Consider the following 16,572-nt stretch of genomic DNA (forward strand, 5'->3'; position numbering starts at 1 on the left):
GAGACACTCAGATTAACTAATACTAAATTTATTCACATCTTTTTTCTGATTTCACTCAACTTCATGCCACATTTGTGCACTCACTCTAATCTTGTAATTACATCATTTGTTTTTTCCACAAATCTACAGAATGTAGCAGATGTTCCGCATCTTTATTATTAAGATTTTATTATTTGATCAGTTTAGTGTAGCGGCTGTAATTTGGGCTGTAAGAGGATAATGACAATAATTTTCATTTTTGCTTTTAGTTTTGATCATAGAGGCAAACAAGCCCAAATTGTTCCATAAATGGGATTTAAGGATAATAATATGCAGCCTAAGATGACGGAAATAGCTTATTTTTCTGTAAAGTGAATGATTTACAGCACATTTTGTCCAAATCATGTTTTTTAATCAGTATACATGATTCGCTGTAAATTAACCCACTTACAGAGCTTCGCTTTAGCGTCAGGTAAATAATTAATAGTATGCGTGCTAGACATATGTTCATTTTGTGTGTGGAGGCATGTTGCATTATCGGGGATACTTTTGCCGCTGGCATTTTGCTGTACAGTTGCTCATATTTTGGTGTCATATGGAGAGCTGACAAATACATTTGTCCAAGTTTGGGTTTTAGCATATCAATCATACAACACCCATTTAACAACCTTTAACAGGGTTTCAAAACATGTTGATGCAAGGGTATTTTGAGCGGATTTTTCACATTTTTCTCACTATACGTCAGATGCTGTCTCTGGATTGAAGTGTGTGATAAAAAAAAAACTGTTCCATTTAACAAGATAATTAGAGGCCACATTGACCTGATAATAACTGGACAGACTTTGGCCTCACCTTCATAATGACTTTCCATCACCTGGCTTCCTCTTCACATCATAACCCTTCAATAAACTGCCATGGGATTACACTGTGTGATCTGCTCCAGAGTTGTGGAGTACACTAAGGATTAGCTATGGCATTTGATGTCAGCTTTCAAAGAATAGTATAGCACCTTTTTTTCATTGCTGTATCAGTATAGAGAAGGTGGTTTCGGCCGTTATCCGCGAAGGCGCTGAATGTGAGCTTGTGATTTTTTTTTTTAGACCTCTGTTGACTGAAGTTACTAGAAAAGCACTTTGAACTGAATTCTGGTCGTGGCTCTGAGACGTTTCCACTGCATCTCTGCATTGATTCTTTCTGGAGCAACAGACGCAGTTGCATTGGTCTGTGATTTAATGCAAGGAGCTCTCCACGTGGGAAAACTCATTGCCCAGCAAATTAAACCATTACCTCCCCAGTTGGAGTTAAATATGGAGAAATGACTCATTTAATGTCTGATTACTCCCTAATATAGCCGTCTAAACAATGGCACCCACTCATTCTCACAAGTAAACACTGCTACTTCCCATGATAAGGTCAGCAATTGCTTGTCAGAGTCATGCTGAAGTTTTATTCAAAGATGCATGCTAAAAAGTCAAAAGAATTTATCCGTTCGGATTCATTATGAGATGGCTCTCTAGTCTGAAGATTTGTCTTCATTATCCAGCCAAGCACCAGGCAGATAACACTGCCTCATTTGCTTTCCGAGCCTCAATTTTCCCTGAACGATAATGCGGCGTCTCTTTTGTGTGGCTGTGGTAAAGACAAGCAAGCCATTTTCAATATGCATGCAGGATTACAAAGGTTAATCATCAATTTAAAGCTAATCTTTGTTAAATACCAATAGAAGCATGGTCTGTGCTCGAGACAGATATAATCAGGCAAACCCCAAAACAATCCTCTATCTAAATGAAGTGAAAGATGGTTAATCTAGGCTTTACAGAAGGAGTTGATGAGCGAGTTAAGGGGGAGGACTGCACCGCACTTCTCCATTAATGTTCCACTGTTTGCTAAATTTAGTTGTCGATTCTAAGGGGCTAACCTCAGAAACTGTACCACTTCTTGCATGCCATTAAACAGAATTAGGTTGCGAGAGCCCCCTCAACAAAGCGCACCCATTTTCTCATTGAAGTAAAGCAATTTCACTCTCAGTTTGCTTCTGCTTTGAGGAGACTGCTGGAGAAAATGTAATTCACATGTATTTACCCTCACTACATTGTTGCTATGGAGTTGAGATAATTATGGCGTTTTAAAATTATGCAATCAAGGACAAGATCCTTCTCCTCCAGTCTGGGAGAATAAGTAATTAATTTTCTCACTTTTTCTCAGTTAATATGCAGGCGACTGGGAACACAGGGTCCTAGTCATTATCTTTTCTGGTTTGGTCCGGTGAAACATGTCCGGCAAGTTGGCTAATTAAAATCTGAGCTACAGTTGCCCTCTATCCTGCCCTGTTCATAATTGTCAAAGGTGACATTTCATGATATCAGAACAAAATAATAAAATACTTAAATAAAAGAAGAAAAGCACTACTAAAGCTTAGTACTCCTCCAAGGCTGCCCATTCCCCCATGTACCATTGTCAGAAATGCAACAGTTTTTCTAGAAATGCAGCATTTGTTCATTAGGTATTGATGATCAAAAATCACGGCAACATAGAATGTGGCCATTTAATATAGATATACTCACAAACAGAATGACCTTGCGCTAAGCAGAGGCGTGTGTTATGAATGTGTACGTTATGTAAGGATACCAAATCGTGTGACCTAAATATGTAGAGGGCGGCGGGAATTGATGTCCTCCGAAACACCTCCACAATTTTTTTTTTTTTTGGCTTTATTTGATAGGCACAGTCGAGAGGCAGACAGGAAAGCAGGGAGAAGAATGGGGGAAGACATGCAGTAAAGGGTTGCACCCCACTCCCACAATGTAATCAATTGTTCTTTGTATCATTTCCGACAGATGAGTCCCAATAAGTCCGCAGCGGTCGATGTGTAGTAGGATTGCAATCATGTGATCATCAGCAAGCAGCTGTTGTAGTGTTCACTTGTAGTCACAGTTACGGTGACACAATGCCACTATCTCGCACTGATACAGAAATCTTTAACAAATCCATGGATCCAGACTATAAGCCGCATCACTGCCAAAATCTAATCACTTGGTCCTTGTGTCATTTCTGACCTTTCCTGAAAATTTCATCCAAATCTGTTAGTCCATTTTTGAGTAATGTTGCTAACAGAGAGACAAACAGACAAACAGACAAACCAGTGCCGATCGTCACATAACTCTGCTGCATTCCTTGGTGGAGTAATAATCCTGGCATGCACTTAAGTAGAGTTAGATAGGAAGAAGGTTGGAGTGGATCAAAGGCAACATTATAGCTCTAATATGTCTTTATAAGGCTGAAGGCCAAAGGATCCATGGACACCAGACTGATTCCATTATGTCCTTACATGTACATTTCATAATAATAGAGACAGAATACATGATCAGTGTCTGCAGAAATCACATACAACACTTATGTTGGACCCACAAATTATACCGAAAACAGGATGGGCTTTTTTGTGAAAAACAAATCAAAGCGCCAAATTTTATTGCAATTCACACTGAAGTACGAGAGTAAAATATTTATTATGTCCATCTGAGGCAGCAGTTTAAAAAAAGTACAGAAAACAGGAGTTTTCTATTGTTTTGGTCAAACTTTTTGATGAATAAGATATGCTCAGGACAAAACATTGCAGTTCCCATTAACGTAAGCCATTTAAAGTCTCTTGGGCAGGAATTTACAATAATGGGAAATAGAATCAGCTCACCTTAATGGCACAAGCAGTAATTCCATTCACTAGGTAGACTCCTTTAATAAAGATAAGCCCCCAAGAAAATCAATAACCTGAACTAATTTCGAAAGGACTCAGTCTTGTCTAGACAAACACAGCGTTCACACCAAACCAAACATTTTTTAAAAGGCCTTTTTCATTGATACACATTGAAAACAGCCTGTGAGAACACACCAAGGCCGTTTTCTCATCTCCGCTACAAGACACAGTAACAAAGCGAGCCAACAAGTAATCCTGTGGATGCCCCATTCTTTTTATTCCCCCATTAGGTGTCTGATGTTGGGTCCACAAACTTCTCTAATTAAGAATTCGTCTTCAGCAGATTCACCCATAAAATGGCCCTTGCTGCAGAACGTGGGGTGATAAAAGGAGTTATTGGGCCTGTGACCTCCTTTGCCTCTTATCTCCCATAAACACTTCAGTTGGTTTTACAGGGCCATGGAGGCGGCGGAACGAGCAATAAGCCAAAGGGGAATAGCGAGGGGGTGGGGGGGGACTGATGACTTATTCATGAAGAACGGCACAACAAGGGGGTGCAGATGAAATTGACAGTGAGAAGTCCGCATACTATGAGCTGTTATGTAGTTTTGATTTGTCTCATACTTGAAGTTCATTAAGCTGTTCACTGGGCTGCATTTCAGCACGCACCATGGTGACTTTTTGCAGGATAAAGTAACGAGTGCTTGAGCTCTTCTTGGGGAATAAAACATAATATTACAAACTCATTAGCTTTACTAGGGTTCTAACATCAGCTTGTAGGCTTTGCATTACACAAGCAGAGACAAAGCTTTGCTCTGCTATGAAAGTCACCCTCCTGAAATGACATGATGTTTTATTCCCTCTATCTTCTTAACCTGATTCTGTCACAAACCCAGAACTGCACATGCATGGATATTGTCTTTAAGTTGCAGACAGGTTCTTTCAGCTATTTAAATGAGCCTGAGTTCTTCACATGTACCTCACCTACTGTTTTTCTTTTCACATGCATTAAATTCAGCTGGAGCAAAGAGTGTTTCTTTTTCCTCATCTCAGTTTGTGCATGCTCTAGTGATTTAAACTGATGGCTTATCCCACCTTGCTATGCAGACTGAGCACAAGAGGTGTATGGCAGGATTGCATTCCAGCCGCTGCCAGTGTTATGTTCGCCAGAAAGAACAAGAGGAGAAAGTATAAAGTAACAGAGAGTGCTGATACTAGTGGTTAGCCTTCCTTGAAAATGTCTGTAAACAGAGCCTCACCGGTAGCGGAATCTCGCTTTAAAAGCAGATGCGAAGCCAACTGGCACTAGAGTTTTCTTCCACTCTCAGGCAAGGTGGAAATGTTGCACTGAGGCAAGGCCCAAAAGTAGCTCGGTGCTACATAGGCAACGGTATGGAGCGGTGCAAAGGTAAGATGCTGTAAACAATGTAATGATACGGCATAGGACAGGTACGTGGAGCTGTGATGGTCTACATCCTCCCAGATCACTGCCCAGTCAGGCCTCCGAAACACTCCCTGACAGAGAGGCAGAGGCTTGGCAAGAGGAAATGGAGCCAGAGATTGTTATTATAGATAAACACTTCTCTTACGATCTAGTTTGCCCTGCAAGTAGGAAATTACAAGGATGCTGCTCAAAGTTGAGCACGGAGGCGACTGGTTTTATTTGCCTCCGAGGTGCAGAGTCACAAACTGCACTAATCAAATGATACTGAGCAGTGTGTGCACAACTGATTGTTATTTTGAGAATACGTTTATACTTTTGTAGATATTTGTGATAGATGGTTGATAGAAAAATAATTGGAAAGCCTTTTGATCAAATGTTTGCTAGTTTCAGGCACTCCAAGGGTAAGATTTGTTTTTGTGTGTTCTCTTCTTTAAAGCTGAATATTTCGGGGTTCAGACTAGCAGAATACGTTTGAAAATGTTACTGTGTAATGTTTCTCAGAACTGTCAGGCTTTTGACATTTAATTTAAAACAAAGTTTTGCCTGAATCATGACACTTTTATAAATGCACTCTGATTCGTGCCCTATCACGTCTAAAAGAATAAGTTGAAACAAATTTTGTATGCTGTAATCCTTCCTCTTATTCATATGGAACATAAGAAAACCTTTCCTAACGCACTTCTAATGTACTGTAAGTGATAAAAACAGGAACTTTTCCACTAAAAAGGCTGCAACTTTGGAAAATTGCTTCTTGGTTTTGTATAACTTGGAGTACTGAAGAGTTCCAGACAAACTTTGGAAATTATTTTTACATACTTTAGCCCTTTATGTCCTCTAAAAGCACAGTAGGGTGGGGACTCTCATTGTCTAGTATAAACAGACGGAACAAGAAAAGCAGTCAGAGCGCAGTACTCTACCAAGGCTGCTCAGTCTCTATGATTTCTGACGGATGAAATCTTTTAAATGCTTTGTGGTCCACAGCGGTCGATTTGTAGTAGGATCACAATCATGTGAGCGTCAACAGGCAGCTGATGCAGTGATCACTTGTAGTCATAGTTACAGTGACACCATGCTATCATCTTGCAATGATACAGAAATCTTTAACACATCCGTAGGTCCAGTCTATAAGCCACATCACTTTCAAAATCTAATCAAGTGGTCCTTGTGTCATTTCTGACCTTCCCTGAAAATGTCATCTAACTCCACCAGTCTGTTTTTGAGTAATGTTGCTAACAGACAGACAGACGGACAAACCAATGCCGATCGTCACAGAACTCCGCCGTGTTCTTTGGTGGAGTAATTATTACAATGCATTAACCTGTTTCCTTATTCACATGGTTTCATATGGCCTTCAGACTTCAAAAAACTTGTGAATGTCTCTTTTAATGAAATGTTGCCAGCTTGAGACAGACACATTCATTAAAAGAATGACTTAGCAATTTTTCGTCTTAGCACCGATAAATGACTCAGCCACTTCAGCCCACACGGTCTGATCCCTGTGATTATGTTACAATCGATGACCGGCATGTCAAGCGACAACTTGAATTACTTATGCAGATGAGGTAGCTTGATACTGTGAAAGTTCAAGTTCAAGGTCGATAGATGTGGCTAAATGACATCCCAGAATCGTGCCACTGTTGCCGTCTGTCTGGTACTCCTTTCATTTCTCATCTGCATATCTCACAGTTCTGCTTGACTGATTTGTCATTCACATGGACTGCACAGACAAGTGAAGCTAATCCTGGCCGTGCACTGATGAGACAGTCAGGTCATGTTTGATGATGGTTGGCCGGCTGCTGCTCCCTGTAGTTCTCCAACTTGATCACATTTTCCTCAGGAGTTAGAAAGATCCATTTTTGGTACAGCTTGAGGTATTTCCACCTGGGTTTGCTTTGTTTCCCCCTGGGTATCTACATAGTTTGCTCCCTCTTGTTTATTTGCTGTCTGCATGTTGCAGCAGTGAGTGCCACAACCGCTACTGACTCATCTAACTGTATAATGCTTTGACCTCTGATGCGAGCAAACACACGACAACCTTATGGGATGCGGTTTTAAGTTGAATGCATTATTATCTGCCTGCTAACTGCAGCCTGGTGTTGAATCACTTCAGCACTTGGCAGCCAACAGCACATCACAGAAGGTCCAAATACTAAACTTCGAGTTCTGCAGTGCTGAATACATATTTGTGATGGCGGGAAAACACTGGCAGATCTGTGGCATGTGCCTTCCAATAGGATGCTGTTGTGCCAGAGTGTGAAAGGTTTTCCAAGTTGTGGAGAACTGCACACACCAGCTGTAGTTTGGGGAAATAAACACAAGATTTAAGTTGACCTCCTCAAAGAAAAAAAAACATGCCCCTAGTGCGCATACACCTTAGTTAATAGGGATTATGTGCTGTGCCCTGGAGTACAGCCTCTCTATGCACAACTTAAAACGTGGCTTAGGTTGGATTACATCTGATGTATTCCTTAACCCGGTTTGTGAGCTGCAAGATTGATACCATTTAATAAACACTAGTACGAGATTGTAAAATTCTATCAATTTTTCTGCACTTTACTCATCACAGCTGTGATGTCTTTGTCAGCACCCTGACGGTCTTTCCATAATTTTTTCTCATTAAACTATTCATCAATTGGTCTCATCAAAGATTAAGAGTATCCTCACAGTTTATTACAAGATGCCCTGCTTTTTATTTGATGAAGTAATTCATCCATAATGTATGTGTATATTGCAGTTTGCAGGATGCCTGAGAGACTGGAGAACAGCACAGGGTTTCCAACTACTTACTGTAGACCCAAGGAGGGAGAGTAAAGTTGGTGCATTTGTTTTGATTAAGTAGACATTTCGGAGTGTTCCCTCTTCAATGAAGCGTAGACCAATTACTTTACACGGGGAAGATCAGACTCATTGTGAGAACTAGGAAAGGTGTGATGGGAAAAGCATGATAAGAACTACAGTAGCATTAAATTGGCAGAGTAAAATTAGCTTTATCTTACTGCTGCGGATGAGAAAGCTGTTGCACTGAGGGGATTTTGATGTTGTGGAAAGCATAGGTGCTTTATCAGAAGTGGCAGGCTGAATGAGGATCATCAGGCCACTCTCTGATTGAATTCCTTCCCGTAGTCTGTTGTTGTTTCTGACGGACCGTGGAACACTTTCCTGAGTGAGTCAGCGTCCCTGGGATTGGTTGCCTCCACTCATCCGAGGGTGATGACCAAGTCAGCCTATTTTATCTGTGAAAATGCCTCCTGGGAATCCAGACAATGTCAGCTGATGCTTGAAATAAATCTTAGAGCGTTGACAAATGTCAGCGCTAAACTGGACGAGGCCTAGGCCGGAGTATGCAGCGGGGTAACAGAGGCAGCCAAAGCAACCCCATGGCAGTTAAACAATGGTGCTGAGTAACTGGAGGGGTCTTGCCATGGTGAAATGATAGCGTGGCTCCCTACAGGATTGTTGACCCCTGTAATTTCAGCCAAAATCAGGAAAGCCAAGAGCATTCTCACCTTCAGTATCACATAAAATTGCGAGAGGTGTTGTTTGTTGATACATGCCAATATAGCATGAACATATATTTGCTTATGAGGGCAGGATTTCATTGATTTGGGTTGCTCATGTTCTACGTATGCACAGATGGCAGTGGGCAGAGGGACTGGTAATTGTAAGAGCCTGCTTTGCACACTGCACTACTCTGCAGTGAAAAAGAGATGGCTATACTGAGGAACTTAAACTGAACGTATAGAAGATCACAGTTAAAACACTGTAATTACTTCTAGAGGCCACATGTGTCTGGGTGCACTAGCAAATGACAGATTACACCCTCTCCAAGGCTGGTAATGAATGCCTCTGCTGACATGTGGGTGTGGATTAGGTCATTGTCTTAGTCATATGGTCCCAAAATAGACAAATGTTGCTTACCATCAGAGCTGCAGTCTAATTTCTTCTCAAACAAGGAAATATTCAGTGTCATCATCAGTGTCACTCACAGACTGAACTGTCTGCATCAGTATTATCTGTCCTAGTCTGGCCTTTTCTGAGACTTCTAAGGCTCCAGGTTGAAAGTCTTTTCAAGGATTCCATTATCCAGTCAACACATCCTATCAGACCTATCAGTCTAATGTATGGGTCCGTTGCTGCCACTGATTTGGTGAAAGAGATTTGTACTGTTTCTCATAAATGAAGTTTGATGCTGAATTGAATTTGAGGAATAAAGCCACAACCGACCAGGTAGAAACCCAGTGAATGAGGGAAGGGTCAAATTTTGGTGAGGTTTCATATATTCATTGCCTGCCATGAGAAAGATAAGAGGAAACGGAAAATGAGTTGGGGTTTTGAGATAGAGAGGAGAGAATTTAAACACACCTACATAGGGGGGCACAGGAAACTAAATTAGAGCACAGCAGGGTCTTTGTTCCTGAACTTCAAGAGAGACTGAAGAAAAGGCAAATTTGAACCAAAGCCTACTCTTATAATCTGATATACAGAGCTTGCGGTTTCTTCTGTGAACACAGAGTCAGTGTGGTGTACCAAAAAACTCTTGCCTAGTTTCATCTGTCCAAAGGCCGCTCTTTCAGAAGCATTGTGGCGGTCAATATACATCTTACCAAGGACCAGCCAGGCTTTTTTAATTTTTCTCTTTCAAAAATGTGGTCGTCTTCTATGGAATGTACTTTTTGTTCAGAAAGGGACATATGCTGTGAGCATACACTGTCGTACCTTGATCTTGGAGGTAAGCTTGCATCTGTTTTAAAGTTTTGCTGGGCTCTTTTTCCACTGTTTCAACTATCTTTTTGTTCAGTCTGAATGTAGTTTTCAATTGAGGGTAGCTACAGTCAAATAGACATTAAGCACCATCTCCAGTGAAAATCAAGGTTTTTTTGTACTTTGTTAGCATATCAATATGGTGTTTTTAGTGCTAAAGGACATATGAGTGAAATAAGCACTCAGCACCATGGCAGAGTGTTTATAGCTTGAAATTTCAGTGTATCAATGACAGTCTCAAAAACACAGATTTCTGGGCTTTCATATGTAACAAATCTAAGGAACCGATGTTGTCAACTTTCTGTCTCAAAATTCTTCTTTAGAATCAATTTCTGGTTCAGATATGTGTGACTGACTTACTGTTATATTCTAATTTGCCATTGTGTAGAGTAGAATAGTTTGACTGTGTTTGAGTCATAGGTGAGGTTGTGTGCTTGAGTGGCAGCTAGTGATGGACAGTCTGCACAGTCTTGAGGAAGCAATGGTCTAGAGTTACATCTAAGTCAGGGGTGTCAAACTCATTTTAGTTCAAGGGCCGCATGTACCCCAGTTTGACCTCAAGGGGGCCGGACCAGTAAAATCAGAGCATATCAACCTATAAATAACGACAACTCCAGATTTTCCCTGTTGTTTTAGTGCAAAAAAAGTATACAGTGGTCCCTCGTCTATCGCGGGGGTTACGTTCCAGACCCCACCGCAATAGAAGAAAATCCACGAAGTGGCAACCATATTTTTTAAATTATTTTTTCTATATATATTAAGGCTTTATAAACCCTTCCCACACACCGCACAACACCACAGAGCAACACTATGCACAACAATCAGACGTCTATGTGAATTGCTACACATGGAAGACAGAGAAGACTGACACTACGGTCACTGAGCCAATCAGTACCAAGCACTGCACGCTACACATTTTATTTTGATTAAACATTCCTTTAATATGTTTTAATGATCACTTTTTAATATGTTTTTTTTATATTGTTTTAATTTTTTTAGGCTAGAAAATGTTTTTTTTACTACAAAAGAATTAAAATAATGTAGTGATTGAGAAAAATAAGATAAATTTCAACAATATTATACCTCAGTTTATCATTTACACATGACAACTTACAGATCTTAGTGTATCTACAAAGGCACTAAACATTTGGTGTCAGGTATCTGGAACTGAACGATATAGCATTTTACCTTGTGATCGAAACAACTTGTCAACAAGATGATTTTAAATTTACATTCATTTCCACATATGTGTAGTAATCCTGAGCACCGCACCACAAAATCTAAAGTGGGAACTCTTAAGGAAGAATGTTAAGTTGTCCTCCTGCCTTGTAAATGAATGGACACAATTTTTACATAAAAATTACATAATAATTATGACAGTACAGTGGACAAATTTAAAATAGCAGTTACTTTTATTGAAAACTTGCAGTTAATGATGTCTCTATCATTTTTATACTTTGCAAAGTCATCCCACGGGCTGGATTGGACCCTCTGGTCGGCCGGTTTTGGCCCACGAGTCGTACATTTGACACCCCTCATCTAAGCCATTTTAAGACTAGAAGGGATTATTTTCATGTAATAAACGTTTAAATATGTAACTTTAATACACAGAGATAAGTTTTTAAGGGTTTAATCAATGACTGGAGAGGGATTTTAAACTTCCTAATAATATCAGCTGCTCTGCTCATAGGAGTGCAAAGCTGCTTCGAGATGGCCTTGTAGTCATGGCCATGCTTGGCAATTACTTTCATTCCTCCTCTTTTGCCTTTTCTTTTTATTATTCCTCATAATACCCTTTTTCACATTTAAATAAGCAGATTGTAAGGCTCCTGTGATATTAACTGAAGACAATAACCTACTTGACACGTCACTACCCTCCACTTATTTGTCACCACTTTTTATGGATATCAGTATTTGACCAGCACTTCTAAGTAATCTATTCAGACATGCCAGTTGATCTGCTGACACAGATGCATAGATGAACACAAGAGGTGATCCAATTATATGAAATTAGTCTGAGATAGTTATCCAGCAGGTGGCCCCAGAGGAGAGTATTAGTGTGATGCTGGTTCAGGTGGTGCTGCAGTGACTTACAGAAGACCTAGCTGACACTAATGCAGTCTAACACAACAGTCCTGCAGTAAGTACTCCTTCATAAAGGCCCTTGTTGAAACTGCTTAAGAGAAGTGTTAAGCCAGCTGTGTTCTGATATCGGAGGATGTGCGTTATGATACTGTTGAATTGTACCCACTTATTCTGCCCAGGCATTTATATCAGCGAAGGCAGGCTAAATTTTAAACACACTTCTCTGTATAATGCAGTGCAGTCCAACATTACCACAAACTACACCCTCTAAAATAACCATAAAGTTGATTTAACGTCTCTCTGCATTTGTTTACCTGCAGTAGGTGCCCATATAAATTGGCAGCTAAGTGCATTTTCTTGATGTTCGTATTGTTGGCGCACTGTCATTTCCCACTAGTTGTTACACAAATTATTTTAAGTTGTTGAGCTGCCGATAAAAGGATTCTAATCAGGAAGAGAACATCACACATATCACAGCAGTTGTTTAATATTAACAGTGTCTTGTAATGCCTGGCATACAGGCACCTCAGTCAAGGGCACCTCTGTTCTAGTTTTCGAGGGAGGGGAGAGCATTGCTCATTCACCAACTACATTTTCCTGACCAGCCTGGAGATTAAAAGTGGCAACTCTCTGTTCTCAAGCTATGCCACAGCCTCCAACCTATATACGCACCAGTAAGTGGCTGTAATATGTCAATAATGAAGTAGATGGGAACAACTCACTCATTATTTCTTCACATCATGATCGAGCGAGCTTTGTGGGAGGATTGAAATGCTCTGCAGAGCTCAAGGTGTCCCTCTAAAATCCTTTTGCATGCTGATGTAAAACATTTGGATACTTGACACAGGTTAGGGAAGTAAGGATTTTTCTGGTTTTGATCTGGATTATACCTCACATCCCCCAGAAATTAAATGTGTAAGTAGTTTATTCTAACTGCGTTGACTTCTGTGCTGTCTCTTTGGATGAGACATATCACCGTATGTATAAGGTTCAGGTTGAGAAGAGAAGAAAAGATCATCTCTGTCCTCTGTGAGCAGCTAAAGCCTAAGCTGTTGTAACAGAAATTATTAAAGTGAGCCAGGAATCCTACTGTGAACCAAAATGCATCCATAATTTAAAACCAGTCCTGTATGTGGGAGTGAAGTTTCAGAGTTACATTTGGATGTGTGTGGGAGGCTAATATATTGTACTGGTTTTTTTGGGCCTGCTGGGGAGAGAGGCTGAGGAAAAGAAGTGGGAGCAAAGGGAAAAGAGCAGGAGAAAACACAATGAAGGTGCTTGTGTTTCTCTGTCCCAAGTGATAGTTCTATGGGGGAAGGTTCAGAACATCTTACAAGAGATCATCTAACAATGCTGTGAGCCAGTGAAACAGAGATACAAGAGGCCGAGGTGGCAGAGAGGCAAAGACACAACTAGGAGATAAGAGAAACAAAAGATTTCAACACTCAGTTCTGCTTCAGATTGGATTTTTTTTTTGTCTGAAAACAAAATAGTCATGCTGCCAGTGTGTATTTACGTTTGTAAGTTGTTTAAAACGTGTGACCATCCAGAAGAATGAATAGTAACAATGACTAATACTTTTTAACTTCCTCACTTGAATCCATTTAATAGTAAAAGCCAACCTTTGTAATCAAGCTTCATTGCAGTAATAATTATTTTGCACTAACGTCTCTAATGAGCACCTATTAAAAAAAAAAACAAAGCTGGCCTGTACAATACGTGATGCCCGCCACAGTTAACGGCAGGGGGGCTTGCTGAATACGAATGAGAGTTTGTTCTGAAGATGTATAGAGGCGGCTGTTTGGGTTAATTAGTGGGAACCTGTGGAGTCCTCCTCTTAGCCTGGCGGGATATAATGAACAGTGCAGACCCGTTGGCTGTGCTGTCTGCTCAGGTGGTAGGCGCTTGTTCCAGTGTCAGACAAGCTTTAAAGCCTAGATAATGGTGGGCAAGTGCAGCTCTTGTGTGTGTGTGGAAGCACTGTACCATGGGTTCAAGTGGTAATGTGCTATAGGCTTGATTTTTTTGCACTCTCAGCAGCCATGCCTCTGACTGTACCGAGTTCATTTTCTATACCCACTTATTCATAATCAGGGTTGAAGTGGGCATGGAGAATATCGCAGTGTGTGAGGCAGGGAGAGATTGTAGGCAGGAGTGGACACTCACAGAGCTAATACATGTAAAACTAATTCAGTCCAAGTGTGGTCTTTGCTTCTGGTCCCAAACTGGTCTCCTTCATTCCCAATCTAATTAAAAATGTCTAGCCATTTTTAAAGAGAGGGAGGGAATTAACTGTAATTCAGGAGGTAATGATTGTCCATATTAGAAATGCATTAATCCTGCCATACCTCAGTTCTGGGTATCTGCCAAAGTGATTATTCTCTTTTCTTAAAATTTAAAATACCTCACAGCCACTGGGATAATTTTTATGTATAACAGTGCAGTGAGTTTTTGAGAAAACAGTGTCCAGAGTATTTCCACTTCTACCTTAGGTAAATTTTACCTTGCCACTTCTGGCCTGACCACACCTTCGTGCTCTCGCCTGCAGAGGATTAAGATGGTGCGTCACCAGAGTGCCTGAAGGAAATGAGCAACAGTAAAACTCGCAAACTCCACAGGCGAATAAATGCCCAGAGCTGAGATCAGAATTTACACTCTCCATCCACCACACACAGATGCTATATTCTACTCCCAAGACTCGCTGTGGTCATAGGTCCTTTCCTGTCAACCTGAGCCGTGTAACCCTCCGTGGCTCCACAGTGTTCAGCGGAAATATTCCTGGTTAAGTGGTCTGCCAGATAACGTGGCTGCCATGCGCTGAATGAAAAGCTGGAAAGATGTGCATCAAGTGCCGAACAAAGCAATAGGGCCCAGTGGAATGTGAAACAATGGCTCCTTCCAGGTGGTGGTGTGCTGTGAGAAGAGTGGGGGGAATTGGATGAGACAGAAAGCTCGTCTGGCTGCCTGGCTGTTAGCATTGGACTTGGCAGCTCTCTGCCAGGGAAACGCTGACAGGCAGGCGCGCCTGTCACAGCGCATAAGTGCTTCCTCGCACAACCCCGGGTCCTGTAGGGCAGGTCGGCTCTCCTGCGTTCAGCAAGCACAGACCCTGTCCCATACTCGAGCCGCAAATCGTAGTGTGAAGCGGGGGCATGTGTCATAACCTTTATATGGTTGAAAGACTCTGTAAGGTGAGAAAAGGGCCAGTGGTGACATCAGAGAAATGTGCTATGCACATTGGTAGTTACACTCCTCACATCCGCTTAATTAGAGGGATAACTTCTGTGATTAAATTGTACTCCAGGCAGATTATGTCTGCAAGCAGAGAATTAATAATGACAGTTGGTCACTAAAAACAACTCAGTCACAGATTCAAAAAAAGTTGTTTTATGCATTTCTCACAAATTGAGGATGCTCTTGCAGTCTAATTTATGCATAGTTTCTATACACAGATTACACTTTAGCATCAATTTATAAATGAGTACGTCTTACAAACTGGCTTTTGATATCTTAAATGTTTTTGTAATGTTAGATCTATTGGAATTAAACTGTTATTTTTTAGATTTTACTGCAAAAATTAGGTAAGATGGAAATACCACAATAAGGCTACTTCTTCTTCTTTATATGCAGAATACAGAACAGACTTTTCTGTCTTTTCTGATAATTATAGGGGAAAATGGACAGAGGAGACTGTTAGGAAAAGAACTGCTGAAATGTGCAGCCTCCCTGCTGCTATGAAAGAACAAATTTATATAATAATATACTCTTTTCTTCTCTAAATCCCAGTAGATGTAATTACAGTGAATGGCATCTACTGAAAGTGAGCCAGGAATTCAGCATGTTAGTGGAAGGAAAATTACCCCCACTATCTTCCTGTCAATCCTGTCAAAATGTGTCAAAGTGACTCCATAGAAACAGAGCAAGTCTGAAAATGTATTCATGGGATCTGTGAGCCATTTGTAGCCTTCAGTATATGGGATGAGTAATATGTACTGAACACTTTAACTGAATGCGTCTAGAATAGTGCTGGTGTGTGTTGCAAAGTGTTCCCAGGCAGGGAGTATCTACGTTTGTTTAGATTACCTTCCTGTGACCTTTGCTGTTGGAGCTGGATGTTTGCATAGTGAGCCCTGTTGTTTTGACTAACACCGTGTAAGCAACAGCTCTCTCAGCTGGTTTTCCTCGTGAAGGTATCTCAAGACTTTTGTTTTTTAAATGAATTCCATGACATTTAAAAAAAAAAAAAAAAAAAATCTGCTCTTTCAAATCCCAGCAGCTTGCTACAGGGCAAACCTCTTGGTTAAGTAAAAGCAAACCATTTTACAAGTGCCTGTTGGAGGCAGGAAAACAATGCAGATATTAAAGTATTTAACAATAGAAATGTATAAAATGTTAAAAGGGATGAGGCAGCAATTTAGAATTTTCCCATGGTTTTTGCAACACTCATTTTCAATATTATAAGCCTAATGTAACACCCTAAATCCTTTTTCCTTTTTGTTTGCTGAATTTCATTGCTGTATTGATTTTTCAGGGCACGTATAGGAAATCAAACTCACCTAGAAGTGGGAACTCATCTGAATTCCTGCAATGAATTTATCTCTGTACATCTCAG

At 40.6% G+C, this 16,572-nt stretch overlaps 1 protein-coding gene across 1 annotated transcript in view; it reads left to right on the forward strand.

Moving 5' to 3' along the window:
• The window catches only part of hs3st1l1 (heparan sulfate (glucosamine) 3-O-sulfotransferase 1-like1), a 30,306-nt gene that overhangs the window by 11,781 nt on the left and 1,953 nt on the right, over window positions 1-16,572 (forward strand). The window lies entirely within an intron of this gene.

This window comes from Amphiprion ocellaris, chromosome 16 (genome assembly GCF_022539595.1).
Source record: "Amphiprion ocellaris isolate individual 3 ecotype Okinawa chromosome 16, ASM2253959v1, whole genome shotgun sequence".
NCBI classification, from domain to species: domain Eukaryota; kingdom Metazoa; phylum Chordata; class Actinopteri; family Pomacentridae; genus Amphiprion; species Amphiprion ocellaris.